Source organism: Gorilla gorilla, chromosome 20 (assembly GCF_029281585.2).
Source record: "Gorilla gorilla gorilla isolate KB3781 chromosome 20, NHGRI_mGorGor1-v2.1_pri, whole genome shotgun sequence".
Classification (NCBI taxonomy): domain Eukaryota; kingdom Metazoa; phylum Chordata; class Mammalia; order Primates; family Hominidae; genus Gorilla; species Gorilla gorilla.
The window spans coordinates 69,744,372-69,760,397 of NC_073244.2; the positions used below are offsets into that span (position 1 = coordinate 69,744,372).

The following is a 16,026-nucleotide window of genomic DNA, read 5'->3' on the forward strand; positions in this document are numbered from 1 at the left end:
CCTTTATCTTGGCGTTTGATTCACTCTTTGAGGTGGTTCAAAAACAGAATCGGGCCCTGCCAGCTTTACAGAGTAAACACCTTTGGAGGGAGAGGGAGGTGTCATATGCCTCAGTGACAACAGTATAATGGAAAAATACAACTGTCTTTCCAGCTTTTGGCCTAATCTGAATTTGAATTATTGCCCAAGACCTTCTAGGAAATACTGCAGGATTTTATGGTCTTAATTCGTGGACTGGATGCCAGGATTTTTTGTGGGCTCAAAGGACACCCTGAGGAAGTGGGAAATTGTGACAAATTCCATTGCTTCTGGGAACAAGATGAATTTTGTTGTTATTCACAAGGGTTATTACATACTGCCCAGCACTGTTGAGGCAGTCTACCCCCGGTGCTGCCAAGGAGCCAAGTGCCCCAATACAATTTAGTAGGCTACTGTCACTGTAAAATGATGGGGGAACCATAATTGGTGTGGAAACACTGGGTTACTAGGGAGTGAAGGAGACTGCAGCAAACTAGATGGAATGTGCTCCTTGTAATATGTTCTAGTAATTGTGCAGGATCAGTGTGTACAGACATTGTTAGAATTTCCAGGCATGTGTATTTTTTGTAGCTGAGGTGACTGTCAAAAAATAATAAACAACCTAAAGGTTTTGTGTATTCCAATAGCCTTTCTGGGATGTGCACCTCAAGGACATTGCTGCATAGGCCAGGAAAACAAGCATAGAAAGAAGGGGCGGGGGATGTCCTTCCAGGAATGTGACTTTGTAACCTACCATCATCCTGTGTTTAAATGAATTCAAATCAGTTTCATTGATTACCAATATTTGCTGCCCACTGAGGCAAGGTGTCCCTCCAAGGTCATCAGGAAAGAGAGTTAATGTAGGGTTACCAAACCTAGTCAAAAACACATTATACCATCATTATAATTATTACAATGAACATATCAGTCACCTCGGATTTATCTCAGGCCTTTTTCTAAGCTCTCCCTCCCCTCTCTGGCCCTCAAGGCAACCATTGATTTATACCTTCATTTATAATAGGTTTGTTTGTATTTTCTATAATATATGATTTTATTAATAAAATGTCTTTTTTTCCAGTTTCATTCATGATGCATAATTTTTTGAGATTCTTCAATGGAGCTTATATGTGGTGGTCATTCTTTTTGTTGCTGAGTGGTATATTTTTTATGGATATACTATTTGTTATCTATTTGTTTATAAGCATTTAGGTTCTATCTAGTTTTGGCTATTACAAATAAAGCTGCTAGAAATGTACAATTCTTCATATGTGCATTTTTTTCACTTCTCTTGTGCAATGCCTGAGACACAGGATAAGTGAATGTTTAACTTATTAAGAAATGGCCAAAAATGGGCTGGGTGCGGTGGCTCACGCCTATACTCCCAGTACTTTGGGAGGCCGAGGCAGGCAGATCACGAGGTCAACAGATTGAAAGCATCTTGGCCAACATGGTGAAACCCCATCTGTACTAAAAATACAAAACTTAGCTGGGCGTGGTGGTGCGCGCCTGTAGTCCCAGCTGCTTGGGAGGCTGAGGCAGGAGAATCACTTGAACCCAGAAGGCGGAGGTTGCAGTGAGCCGAGGTGACACCACTGCACTCCAGCCTGGCAACAAAGTGAGACTATCTCAAAAAAAAAAAAAAAAAAAAAAAAAGAAAAGAGAAATGGCCAAATTGATCTAAAATGGCTGTTTGCTCTTGCTTACCTACTGGGAATGTGTGAGAATTCCAGCTGTTCCACATCCTTGCCAATACTTGGCATGGTCTATCTTTTAGAATGTACCCTTTTAATAAGTGTGCAGTAGTTTTAATTGCATTTCCCTAAGGATTCATGATGTTGAACATTTTTTCATGTGTTTATTTGCCAAATGTATATCTTCTTTTTTACACTTTTTTTTTTTTTCTTTTGAGACGGAGTCTTGCTCTGTCGCCCAGGCTGGAGTGCAGTGGCGTGATCTCGGCTCACTGCAAGCTCCGCCTCCCAGGTTCACACCATTCTCCTGCCTCAGCCTCCTGAGTAGCTGGGACTATAGGTGCCTGCCACCATGCCCGGCTAATTTTTTTTTTTTTTTTGTATTTTTTAGTAGAGATGGGGTTTCACCATGTTAGCCAGGATGGTCTCGATCTCCTGACCTCGTGATCCGCCCGCCTCAGCCTCCCAAAGTGCTGGGATTACAGGCGTGAGCCACTGCACCCAGCCTGCCAACTGTATATCTTCTTTGATAAAATGTCTGTTCATATACTTTTATCTGTTTGTTAGGAATTGTGTCTATTTTGCTTTTCATTAACAAATAACTAGTTTTTGTTCCACAATTAATTTCATGCTATGCACAGTGTAATTACCACATACACCACACACTTTTAAATTTAATCTGTATTATTCACATATTCTCTATCACATTCTTAAGTCTAGACACTTAGTAGTACAGTGAATCAAGCTATGGTTTATAGTGATGCCAGTTTCCCTGGTGTAAAACTTCTCATTGTGGCCAATTTCAAACTGTCATCATGTCACTGAATTTGGGGTTGGGAAGAGCCATCAGAAACATACCATTTCGATAATAGTGATCCATATTTAAATTTACTTCTAAGTAAATTTATTTGCAAGTTTACTACCTGCAAATAGCCTCTAGAATGTAGACAATAAAACATAGTAAAATGATTAGGAAGTGACAAATTTTGAATATTTGTTTTTTAAAAAATATAAAACAGGTATAATTGACAATGCAAACTGCACATATTTTTAAATGTACATTTTGATATTTTGATACACGCTTATACCCTTAAAATCAAAAATTTCATTGAAAACAAGTGAAAAGACAATCTGTAATACTGTTAACAGTTAACAGTTAAGTTATTCTGTTAAATACATCAGTTGTCCAAAAAACAAAGCAGGCAACATATTTGAAATACAGGCAGTTCTTGCTCTATTCATCTTCATGAACTGAAAATGCCTTGACAAAACATGAGAAAGAATGGAAGTTAACAATTGAGATGAAGTTTGCCAACATTTATTTTGGAATCAAAGTCTATTTTCATTATGAATCCTCTGGGATTTTGTAACATAAAGTTTTCTAGTGCAAATACATTGGGATTTATTAGGATTTACTGATAAAGAACTCTCAGTCACATTTTAGTTGTCCATATTATATATTTGGTACATTCTGTGATAACGGAAAGTACAAATAGCACTAATGTTTTGGGGAAGAAAATAGCTACTTGTTGCCTCCTTCCCACAGAACCAGGGCTAGATAATGAGGAGCACATCTCACTAACTGATCACACAGCTGTCTGTAGACATTTGGCCAGGAAGAGCACTGTGGGATGAATCAAACAACCAGGAAATCAGGTGGAGGAGAATCAGAAGAGATGCTACTGTTTGTTTTCAAGTAAATCAGGCTATCTCCAGAAGGATCATCAATCATAGATAAGTGTTTACTTCTAGTGTTACACAGGTAGAACAGAAAGTATGTTAAATTTATATGTATTTGGAAGAAAAATTGGAGCATGAAGTAAAAACTGAAGGAACATTCTAGAAAAGTTTTAGTACACAAAATAAGAGAATGTAATTAAACGGTATTTCACTGTAGATTACTGCTACTTTGGTCTCACCCATTAAATCCCCTATACCTCACATAGTTGACATGAACAAGGCCATTCATTATTCCACTGGCAAATACTTTCCTGTTATATATGTTCTACTCATTACCTATTCCAACAGCCTCTCATACACATTCACCTTCGAAGGTGATTTCAACAGTTCTCAGCTGGGCGCAGTGGCTCACACCTGTAATCCCAGCACTTTGGGAGGCCGAGGTGGGCAGATCACTTGAGGTGCACATCATCTGGTGTGCTTAGCATTACTCCATTTCTGATACTGTTAGAAGGCAACTTCTAACTTTGTCAGCTCCAACCAGTCCCAAGCTGGCCAAGCACCTATTGGGTCTCTTTCGCTCCTGGAGGCAACATAGTCTCCATTTACAAATACCACTCAGGCCTATTTATTCACCCATCCACAAACAGCCCACTTTTGGAGGCCTTTACAACAGAAGGCCCTAGAGTCAGTTCAGATGACCATATAACAGACATTTCCTTTAGTGCCTCCTGGAGATTCCTTCATGGTAGAAGCTCTGGTGGACTACCCACTAGACCCTCTTCTTAGACTCTGGACCGCACATCTGGCCATAAGCTGCCCATGGGCTTCTGGTGCAAAAAACTGCCTGTTTTGTCCTCATGTAACATGCAATTAGAGCAACAACTGCCAGCTACATACTGGGACCTCTTAGAAACAGAAGCTCTCACAGGACCTGAACCATGACACACTCCACCCAGTTACACATTATTACCTGGGTCATGAAAGCAACACCTACAAGCTCAGCCTGATCACCAAGGCCTTGATATAGGATGGAGCCAAACCTGGGCCCCCTGGTGTATCTCACTTGGAAAAAGAGGTGGCCTTCTCTGTCCTCAGTCTCTTGCCAGATGCCATGGTGAAGGAAGTCTCCTCTCTCCTGGGCCCTTGGCAGCCCTGGAATCAAGTAAGTAAACAACAAAGGGAGAACACATACTTTATTGACAGTAATGCCACCACTACATGAGCTGGAGCTCTCTGGAGGTCTGCTGCTTTTCTTCTAAACGAGGATGGGAACTGCAGGCAGTCATTTTAGCGCTGGAGGCTACCTTGGCCAACAAATTACCTCAATTACACTTCTAGTCCTTTGGTGCAACCAATGGCAACAATTTCTCATTCAAGATCATACTCTTGGGGTAAACAACTTTAGGAATGTCTTGCCTCTCAGATATCAAAGATATAAATTAAGATCATGTATGTCTCCGCCCACACCAAGGCTCAGACTGCTGAAGCCTAACTTAATTCCCAAGCTGGTAGATTACAACAATTTTCAAAAACTAGGACCAAAACTTTGTTGGATGACCTTCCAGGCCCATTCCTTTATTTTTGGCCCAATAGGCCCATGAAACAACAGTCATAGAGGAACCTCTATGAGGAACCCAATTTTGAAGACTGGGGCTAAACACAAAGTGTTTCCCCACCCCTCTACCATGGCCAACATGATGACGGGTCAGTGCACTCTGTGGGAATACCTGTCATTGGCAAGACAACTGAGGTGTGCTATTCTGGATCCCACTTTTAGTCATGTGGCAGGTAGATTTTACCAGGCCACTGCCTGTGTCTACCAGTGCCACTTGTTATGCTTTGACTGTGGTTGATGCCTACCGCCGACATCTTACTTGTCTACCCCACTAGACATGGCACTGCTGAAGCTACTATACAGCACACAAAACGCTCCTATTCCCTTTGGAGTTCCCGACAACAGCGGTGAACAAAGCTCTCATTTTAGACAAAGCATTCGAGAGAACTTGCGACATTCCAATCAGTCCCAGGCTGCTGGTTTTATAGAATGCCACAATGGCTTACTTAAAACTTAATAGAAATTATGAAATAGCGTATGGTCTTATAGATGGATCTTTTTCCTGCCATTAGACCTTATTATACTAAATTCCCAGCTCTATTCCCTGCCAAAATGCACTGAAAACATCTCCATTAGATTTCATTGCCCTCTGTGGTGACACTTCACATAACAGAGCTTACAAAGATCATATTGAACTAGGCATTCCTCCTGTTCTTCCTCTTTCTGCTATCACTTTTCAGTCCCCATCCTGACTGGAAAGAAAGACAGACTGAGGGTGGATTGTGAGTTATGATCCTCATGAATGCATGCCCCTTTGGCTTCCTGCCAGAGCCATCTGGCACCCTGCTAACGTTGAGTGGCCTAAGGCAGGAGTTTTGCCAAATATTCTTGGTTATAAAGGATACTTAATTACAAATGCCCATAATGATCTCACTCAGGAAAGAGAAATCATGGCTCCAAGACCCACAACCACACTGTGTCAATAACAGGCCAGCAAAGACCAAAACTGAATTTGTCTAACAGCATCCTCCACTAAGGAACGCAGGCTCCCCCTACCTCATTGGCAGTTTCGTACACCTGTGTGTGTGTGCGCCGTAGGCTCCCCTTCAACTGCCTCACCATGTCACAGCTTATTCAGCTGACTGTAAGCCTTACCATGGCACTCTCCACACACTCTCCACACATCAATCTATTTGGCTGGTCACATCTCAAACCTAAACTTGTTCTCCTGGACTTCTCTTAAAAATGCCAACTCCAGTTATTCAAGATGACCCACTATTATGTCTGACCAAAATGTTCACTGGCAATAATTCATACCAAATACCAAGTCCAAGACTTTAGCCCCTGAGAACTTATTGGTTGTATTTCCCGAAATACCCCTCGCTTCTGAAGTTATTGAGTCCTTAATCTCAGACTTCTCTTAATTTGACTTGCACTATGTGCATTTTGGGGCCAAATATAACCTTTTGTTATCCTGCCAAAAAAAGTTCTGTATTTTGATTGTGATGGTGATTACATGTATCTCCACACGTGATAAAATTGCATAGAACTGGCCAGAAGTGGTGGCTTATGCCTGTAATCCCAGCACTTTGGGAGGCCAAGGCTGGCAGATCACGAGGTCAGGAGTTTGAGACCAGCCTGGTTAACACAGCGAAACCCCGTCTCTACTAAATATACAAAAATTAGCTGGGCATGGCCGGGCCCAGTGGCTCACGCCTGTAATCCCAGCACTTTGGGAGGCTGAGGCGGGTGGATCACGAGGCCAGTAGATCAAGACCATCCTGGCTAACACGGTGAAACCCCATCTCTACTAAAAATACAAAAAATTAGCCGGGTATGGTGGCGGGCGCCTGTAGTCCCAGCTACTCAGGAGGCTGAGGCAGGAGAATGGTGTGAACCCAGGAGGCAGAGCTTGCAGTAAGCTGAGATCATGCCACTGCACTCCAGCCTGGGTGACAGAGCGACACTCTGTCTCAAAAAAAAAATTAGCCAGGCATGGTGGCGCGCACTTGTAGTCCCAGCTACTCAGGAGGCTGAGGCAGGAGAATCGCTTCAACCCAGGAAATGCAGGTTGCAGTGAGCCAAGATCACCCCATGGCACTCCAGCCTGGGTGACAGAGTGAGACTCTGTCTCAAAAAAAAAAAAAAAAAATGCATAGAACTACACACACACACAACGAGTGTATAAAATGGTGAGCTCTGAAAGAGGTCTGAGGATTGAACCAATGTCGCATTCCTGGTTTTGGTAATGTACTAAGGTTATATAAGATGTTACTATTGGGGAAAGTAGGTGAAAGGTACTCTGCACTATTGATATGGTTTGGATATCTGTCCTGCCTAAACCTCATGTTGAAATGTAATCTCCAATGTTGGAGGTGGGGCCTGGCAGGAGGTGATTGGCTCATGAGGGTGGTTTCCCCTGAATGGTTTAGCACCACCCTTTTGGTGCTGTCCTCACGATAGTGAGTTCTCATGAGATCTGGTTGTTTGAAAGTGTGTGGCACCTCCAACTTCGCTCTTGCTCCTGATCCCACAACTACATTTGCAACATCCTGCATATCTGTACTTCAAAATAAATTCTTAAAAATTTTTCACTGTTCTGTATATTTCCACAGTGTGTATAGTTCACTGTTCTGTATATTTCTACATCAGAATGTGTAATTTTCGGCCGGGTGTGGTGGTTCACGCCTGTAATCCCAGCACTTTGGGAGGCCGAGGTGGGTGGATCACCTGAGGTCAGGAGTTCGAGACCAGACTGACCAGCATGGTGAAACCCGCTCTCTACCAAAAATACAAAAATTAGCTGGGTGTGGTGGCGGGCACCTGTAATCCCAGCTACTCAGAAGGGTTAGGTTACTCACCACTATACTAATGAGGATGAAGCCTCTTTTTTTTTTTTTTTTTTTTTTGAGATGGAGCCTTGCTCTTGTTGCCCAGGCTGGAATGCAGTGGTGCGATCTCCACTCACTGCAACCTCTGCCTCCTGGGTTCAAGCGATTCTCCTGCCTCAGCCTCCTGAGTAATTGGGATTACAGGCGCCTGCCACCACCCCTGGCTAATTTTTGTACTTTTAGTAGAGACAAGGTTTTGCTATGTTGGCCAGGCTGGTCTCGAACTCCTGGCCTCAGGTGATCTGCCCCCCTCGGCCTCCCAAAGTGCTGGGATTACAAGCATGAGCCACGATGCCCAGCCAAAGTCTCTTTTTTATAAAGGCCTTAATCATACTCTTAAGGGAAGAGCTGTCATAACAACCTAATCACCTTCTAAAGGCCCCATCTCTTAATCTCATAATACCATTGCATTAGAAATTAAGTTTTAACATGAATTTCCACCAGCCTCAGGGGCTCACACCTGTAATCCCACCACTTTGAGAGGCAGAGGCGAGTGGATCACTTAAGCCCAGCCTGGCCAACATGGTGAAACCCTGTCTCTACTAAAAATACAAAAATTAGCCAGGCATGGTGGCAGACACCTGTAATTCCAGCTGCCTATGAGGCTGAGATGGGAGAATCACTTGAACCTGGGAGGTGGAGGTTGCAGTGAGCTAAGATCACACCACTGTACTCCAGCCAGGGGGACAGAGTGAGACTCCATCTCAATAAATAAATAAATAAAGATAATGTTAGCCCAAACGGTGCCATTTTGTAAACCCCTGCCATTTCATAAACCCCGGACAGAGTGGAAAATTCCACTAGGTCTTTGGCTGTGAGAAACATCCTGCCAGACAAGTCCCAAGCCTAACCACCTGACTGCAGGAAATCCCTCCCTTATCAGCAGCTAACCACAACGCCCCACCCCAGTCTGCAACAAGCCCAGACCTCTCCCGCCTAGACCTATAATTACCCCAATCTGTAAGCAGGGGTGGACTCCAGCGCTAGCTGGTGTCCCCATCTACAGGCCTTTGTTCAATAAACCTGTGTTGCCGTAGAGCCATCTCCATTCCGTTCCTTCTCCCTTCCTTGCTCTCAGTTCTGAAACCCGGGACGAGGCTTGGGTTCACTTGGAGGAATCCCTTTTTGCAACCTGGGAAGCAGTGAGCAGCGGCAGCTCATCCCAGGTGAATTCCCAGATCCTAATTAGACCCTTCACTCCCAGCCCCGTCTTCCTACCACTTTCCCTTTTCTCTCCTTCTTCCACTAGGAGGCTCCAGCAAGGATCACTCCAATTACTGGACATCATATCCAACACCAGTCTCCGATTTCTGGGTGAGTTCCCCTTTTCCCCTCTGGATTCCTCTCATATTTCCAGAAAAGCCCAGTGCCAGGTGAGAGAACTCCCCAGTCACCACTGGGTAACCCTGACCTGCCTTCTCAGGGGATGTCCTCAGAATGCTCACTGCTCCAACCCCCAAGGGACTGTGAAAAGCTTCAGGGATGCCCCAGCTCTTCTCCATCCCTCCTCATGATTGGAATCAGGATTCTCACCACCCCACACACCTATCTCACCCTCCTGGCCACCAGTATGGGGCAGGGCTCCTAAAAACCCCCTCAAGACACCCCTCTCAGATACTCATCCAGAACCTCAAAACCCTGGGCTTGGTGGACTCCATTAAAACCAAACGCCTTATTTTCCTTTGTAATGTGGCTTGGCCCCAATATAAGCTGGACAACGATAGTTGATGGCCAGAAAACAGGACATTGAACTTCCAAATTCAACGTGATCTAAAAAGCTTTCTCCAGTGCAATGGTAAATGGTCCGGGGTGCCCTATATTCAGGCCTTTGTTTATCTCTGTTTGTGGTCCTCTCTCTGTCAATCCTGTTCACCCTTTCAAATCCTCCTCTTCAACAAAAGACCCACGAAAACACCTCCTCTTTCGGACAAGCCTTCCTCCTCTGATTTTGACCCAGTCGATGAACCTCTGCCCTTGAACCCCTCCTCACCACCATATCCTCCTCCTTCTCCTTTGGCTCCATCTCCCCCTCTGGCTCCTCCACTCCCTTACCATCATCCTCCATCCTCCCTTCTTTCTCCACTGCATACACAGTCCTGTGCCTAACACCCTCCCGCTGAAGGCCATGCCCACATCCAAAACCCTTTCAGAGTCCTTCCCTTGTGGGAGATGGCAGGGGCTGAAGGCATAGTCTGAGTCCATGTTCCCTTTTCCCTAGCTGACCTCTTCCAAATTGAAAAGAGACTCAGCTCTTTTTCCACAGACCCTGCCTCCTCCTGTAAGAGATTTTTGTACATCACTCAATCTTATGACCTAATCTGGTATGACCTTTATGTCATCCTCTCCTCCCCTCTTACCCCTGAGGACAGGGGACATGTCTGGACAGCTGCTCAGGCTCACACTGATGCTCTCCACCACCAAGATGCAGCTCATAACCCAGTTGGGGCCTTGGTTGTCCCCAGAACTGATCCCAGTGGGATTATCAGCCAACTTCCCCAGACAGGTAAAGGCAAGATCATAAGATAACATGCCTCCTGGCAGGCATGAATAAAGCCACTCTTAAGGTAGTCAACTATGAAAAGATAAAGGAAATTATTCAAGGCCTTGATGAAAATCCTGCTCTTAACCAGCCTGATCAACACGGTGAAACCCTGCCTCTACTAAAAAATTAGCCAGGCATGGTGGTGCGCCTCTGTAATCCCAGCCACTCAGGAGGCTGAGGCAGGAGAATCATTTGAACCTGGTAGGTGGAGGTTGCAGTGAGCTGAGATCACTCCACTGCAATCCAGCCTGGGTGACAGAGCGAGACTCCATCTCAAAGAAAAAAAAAAAAAAAAAGGAAAGAAAATCCTGCTCTTTTTCTTTCTCACTTTTCAGAAGCCATGATTAAATACACCACCTAAAGCCCTCAGGCCAACAAGGGCAGAATCTATCTCCACTTACATTTCATTTCCCAGTCAACCCCTGATATTCAGAAAAAAACTCCAAAGACTGGAAAGATGGCCCTCAAAATCTCCAGAGACTTAATCAAAGTGGCCTTCAAAGTCTTTAACAATAGGGAGGAAGAACCGAAAACCCAAAAGTTCAAAAGGTACTAGGCTAAATACCAGGTACTGGCAGATGCCATACAACAGGGTTCCCAATGCATACAAAAATCCTCAACCTCAGGACAGCCCTCACCAGGAGCCTGTTTTAAGTGCAGCCAACAGGGTCATTGGGCAAAAGCCTGCCCTAATCCCAGGCTGCCCTCAAAACCTTGCCCCATCTGTGGTATCAAGGGACACTGGAAGTCAGACTGTGCTCAGCAAGACGCTTCATCCTGCTTGACCACCTCTAACTCAAACAGGTCCCCCATTCCAGATCCCAGTCTGGCAAGCATTCTTGGCCTGGCCACTGAAGACTGATAGGATCACCCACCACCATCACCACCTTAGAACCCAGGGTAACACTGTCAGTCTCTGGTAAGCTCATGTCTTTCCTATTGGATACTGGGCAACATACTCAGTTCTACCAGAATATTCTGGACCTCTCCTCAGTTCTTCCATCACTATTTTAGGAGTTGATGGAATACCCTCTAAACATAAACAGACTGGCCCCCTATTATGTAACCTAGTCAACACTTGCTTCACCCACTCATTCCCGGTCATCCCTCAATGTCCCCACCCCTATTTTGGGACTGAATATATTAATCAATTCCAGTTTTCCATAGAATTTACCCCCTGCCATTCTACCCCTTTTATTTTACTCTGTCAACTGGACACTTCCCTCTCCTCTCCCTCATCTTCCTTATCCAATTTGCTAGCCTCTGTCAACCCCAAGGTTTGCGATGTTTCCAAGCCAACAATAGCAGCACACCACACCCCAGACAAAATAACCTTTCAAAACCCTTCTACATTCCTTTGTCAGCCCAGTACCTCCTTAGCCCAGCTGGCCTCAGAGACCTCAAACTCATTCGTTGGAAATTCCTGCAAGCCCAAATTCTCAAGCCTGTTAAATCTCTCCACAACACCCCTATCCTGGCCATCTGGAAAACTGATGGGTCCAACTACCTGGATTTTTTATTTATTAACCAGGCAGTGGTGCCCATCCATCTGGTGGCCCCCAACCCCTACACTTTACTTTCCCATATCCCGCCACCTCCACCACTCATTTATCTGTATTGGACTTGAAGGACACCTTTTTTCACCATCCCCTTGGATCCAGCCTCCCAAAGCCTTTTTGCTTTCACCTGGACAGATCCTGATACTCACACATCCACACAGCTAACATGGACTATATTCCCACAGGGGGGCTGGAATAGCCCCTGCTTATTTGGACAGGCCCTCACCAGGGACCTGGCTAAACTTCCCCTTGCTCCTAGCACCCTCCTCCAATACATCAATAACACCCTTCTCTGTAGCCCCTCCCTTAACCTATCTATCCATCCAACACATCATTCAGCTTCTAAACTTTCTCCATTCTTGGGGATATTAGGTCTCACTCACAAAGGCTCAAGTAACCCAACCCCAGGTTACCTACCTTGGACTTATCCTAATCCCTAATATTCAGGCCATACCAACCCAATGGAAGAAGCTAATCCGGGATATGCCCCTTCCTCATACAAAGAACCTCCTTTCCTTCTTGAGCCTTGTGGGATACTTCTGGCTATGGATTCCCAACTTGCTAACCAAGCTGCTGTACACCACATCACGTGGGCCCATCCTAGAACACCTGGATCCAGTCTGTACCATTGACTCCCAGTTCAAAAAACTGAAAAATGCCCTTTCAATGTCGCCAGCACTGGGACTACCCAACCCCAACAAGCCCTTTACTCTGTATGTTCATTCTAACCAAGGCCTTGTTCTTGGGCTACTCTGTCAAACATTCAGCGGTACCCCACAAGCCATTGTATATCTCTCAAAACAACTGAACTCAGTCATCTAAGGTTGGCCACCCTGTTTAAGGATCTTATGTGTGTCTATGCTGCTGGCCTCAGAAGCTCAAAAACTCACCCTCTATCAATACATTACCATTGCACCTTCTCATAACCTACAGGAACTCATGAGTCATTGCTCCCTTCTTTCCCTCCTGCTATCTTACTTACAACAAACACACACCTCCTACATAAACAACCTTCTAATCACCTACCAAACATGTAAAGTTCTCAACCCAGCCACCCTCTTCCCTATAAGGACCTTTGACTCTGAACTCTCTCACTCCTGCTTGGACTTTTTAGATTCCCTTTCCTTCCCTTTCCGACACATATCAGAGACCCCCTTACAGGGGACACCTACATGGTTCATTAATGGGAGCTCTTTTAAAGAGCCATGTCTTGCAGCAGGCTACACCATCGTTGCCAAACACAAGCTCCTAGAGTCCAATACTGTCGCATCCCCTACCACCTCCTAACAGGCAGAATTAGTCGACCTAACTAGGGCCCTCACCCTAGCAATAGGAAAAAGGGTCAATATTTACACTAACTGTAAGTATGCATACCACATTCTACACTCCCAAGCCTTAATCTCACAGGAAAGAGGTTTTCTTAGTACCAAAGGGACCTGCATAGTAAATGGCAAACTGATACACAGGTTGCTGGAGGTAGCTAAACTACCATTAGAGGCCACCATTATCCATTGCAATGGACACCAGAGAGCTACAGATGCCATAACCAAGGGAAACATTATGGCAGACTCAGCAGCCTGGCAGGTGGCCCACAACATCCCATCACTGTTGTCCATTTTCCCAGCAGACATCCCTCATACACCCAGGAGGAACAAGTCAAACTAACACTGGGGTTACCCAAAGGGAAGGCTGATGTTATCTTGACACAAACTCATCTTGCCCAAATCTCAAGAACTCTCTGTTCCCTCCCACATCCACAACCACTTCCATGCTGGTTATTACCACATACCCCAGTTTTTAAAAACTTACACACACTCCACAACCATGACAACCAACCTTGAATGTTTAACCAGTCTGCCCAGTTTGTGGTCAGACTTCCCCTGAAGGGGCTCTTAAACCGCCTCCTTTCTCCACTCGTCAGGCATGAGGCCATTTCCCAGAACAGGACTGGCAAGTTGACTTCACCCATATACCCCCTGTAAAAAAAAGGAAGGGCCAACTACAGCCTGGGAAAAATATTTGTGAAACCTCTATCTAATAAATGATGAGTATTCAGAATACGTAAAACATCCCTACAAATAGCATAAACAACACAATTTAAAAATAGGCAAAAGTTCAAGACCAGCCTGGGCAACATGGCAAAACACTGTTTCTACAAAAATTAGCTAATAAGCTGGGCATGGTGGTGTGTGCCTGTGGCCCCAGCTACTTGGGAGGCTGAGATGGAAGGATCACTGATTCCAGGGAGGTCGAAGCTTCAGTGAGCTATGATCAAATCACTGCACTCCAGCCTGGGCAACAGGGTGAGATATCATAGCTGTAATTCCAACGCTTTGGGGGGCTGAGGAAGGCGGATCACTTGAGGACAGGAGTTCAACATCAGCCTGGCCAACATGGTGAAACCTCGTCTCTAGTAAAAATACAAAAATTATCCGGGAGTGTACAGGAGTGGTGGCAGGCACCTGTAATCCCAGCTACTCAAGAGGCTGAGGCAGGAGAATTGCTTGAACCCGGGAGGCAGAGGTTGCAGTCGGCTGAGATCGCGCCACTGTACTCCAGCCTGGGCAACAAGAGTGAAACTCTGTCTACCCTCCGTCTGTCTGCGACAGAGCTAGACTCCATGTCAAAAAAAAAAAAAAAAAAAAAAAGGCAAAACATTTGAACACATTTTTCACTAAAGATGGTATATGAATGGTATATAAATGCATCAAAATAAGTTCAGAATTATTACTATTTAAGGAACTACAAATGAAAACCACAATGAGATACCACTACATACTCATTTTGATGAGTAACATTAACCGAATGATCACACCTAGCTGTTGAAGATATGAAATAAACTGGAGCTCTCATACATTGCTGGTGGAAATGCAAAATAAATAAATTTGGAAAACACTGTAGCCGTTATTAAAGTTAGTTGTCCACTTATCATTTGATAAATTAATCTCATTCCTAAGTATAACCTCAAGAGATGGAAACGTGTCCATAGAAATACTTGTATAATCATTCCTCAGTATCCATGGGGGACTGATTCCAGGACCCCCAAGGATACCAAAACCTGAAGATGTTCTAGTCTCTTATATAATATGATGTGGTATTTGCATATAACCTGTGTATATCCTCCCACATAATTTAAATTATAATTTAAATTACTTATAATACCTAATACAATGCAAATTCTGTTTAAATAGTTGCTATACATTGTCACCTAATACAGTGTAAATGCTGTTTAAATAGCTGCTACACAATAGTTGTATTGTTTAGGGAGTAATGACCCAAAAAAGGTCTGTGCATGTTCAGTACAGATGCAATTTTTCTTCCAAATATTCAATTTGCAGTGGGTTGAATCTATAGATGCAGAACCCATGGATATAGAAAACCAACTGATTTTGCGTGTTATCAACAATTTTCTTCAAAGCTAAAGACTGGAAAACAAAAACAAATGTCTATGCACATCTGAATGGGTAATTGTGTTACATTTATAAACAGAATATTTCTCATAAATGTCAAGGAATGAACTACTGACACAAGGGAAAAAAACATTAATCTGAATCTCAAAAGCATAAGTGAAGGAACCAAACTCAGAAGTCTATACAGAGTAAAATTTCTTTCAGATAAAAATCTAGAAATGGTAAAACTCAAGTGGCAAAATGCAAATGAGTGATCCTCAGATCTGGGCCTAGGAGGAAGGGGCTGACTGCAAAGGGCAGAAGAGTACATAGGGTGATGAGAACCTTCTCTATCAGGATTGTGGTAGTGGTTACATGCTGTTTATATTTGTCAGCACTCATCAAATTATACACTGGAAATTGGGGATCATCCTATTTGTATTATACTGCACTAAATTTGTTTAAGGAAAATAATAATACACACCAAAAATATTCACGGCTCAAGAAGTAATATACTTCTGGCCGGGTGCAGTAGCTCAGGCCTGTAATCCCAGCACTTTGGGAGGCCGAGGCAGGTAGATCACCTGAGATCAGGAGTTCAAGACTAGCTTGGCCAACATGGCGAAACCCCGTCCCTACTAAAAAGGCAAAAATTAGCTAGGCATGGTGGCACATGCCTGTAATCCCAGCTACTTGGG

At 44.2% G+C, this 16,026-nt stretch overlaps 1 protein-coding gene across 1 annotated transcript in view; it reads left to right on the plus strand.

Moving 5' to 3' along the window:
• The first annotated feature begins 8,745 nt into the window (after positions 1–8,745).
• The window catches only part of ZSCAN4 (zinc finger and SCAN domain containing 4), a 28,060-nt gene continuing 20,779 nt past the window's right edge, over positions 8,746–16,026 (plus strand). Inside the window, exons 1-2 of the mRNA XM_063700934.1 lie at positions 8,746–9,004; positions 9,088–9,152. The gene's annotated coding sequence lies outside the window, so the exon portion shown is untranslated. The remainder of the gene's footprint in view (positions 9,005–9,087; positions 9,153–16,026) is intronic.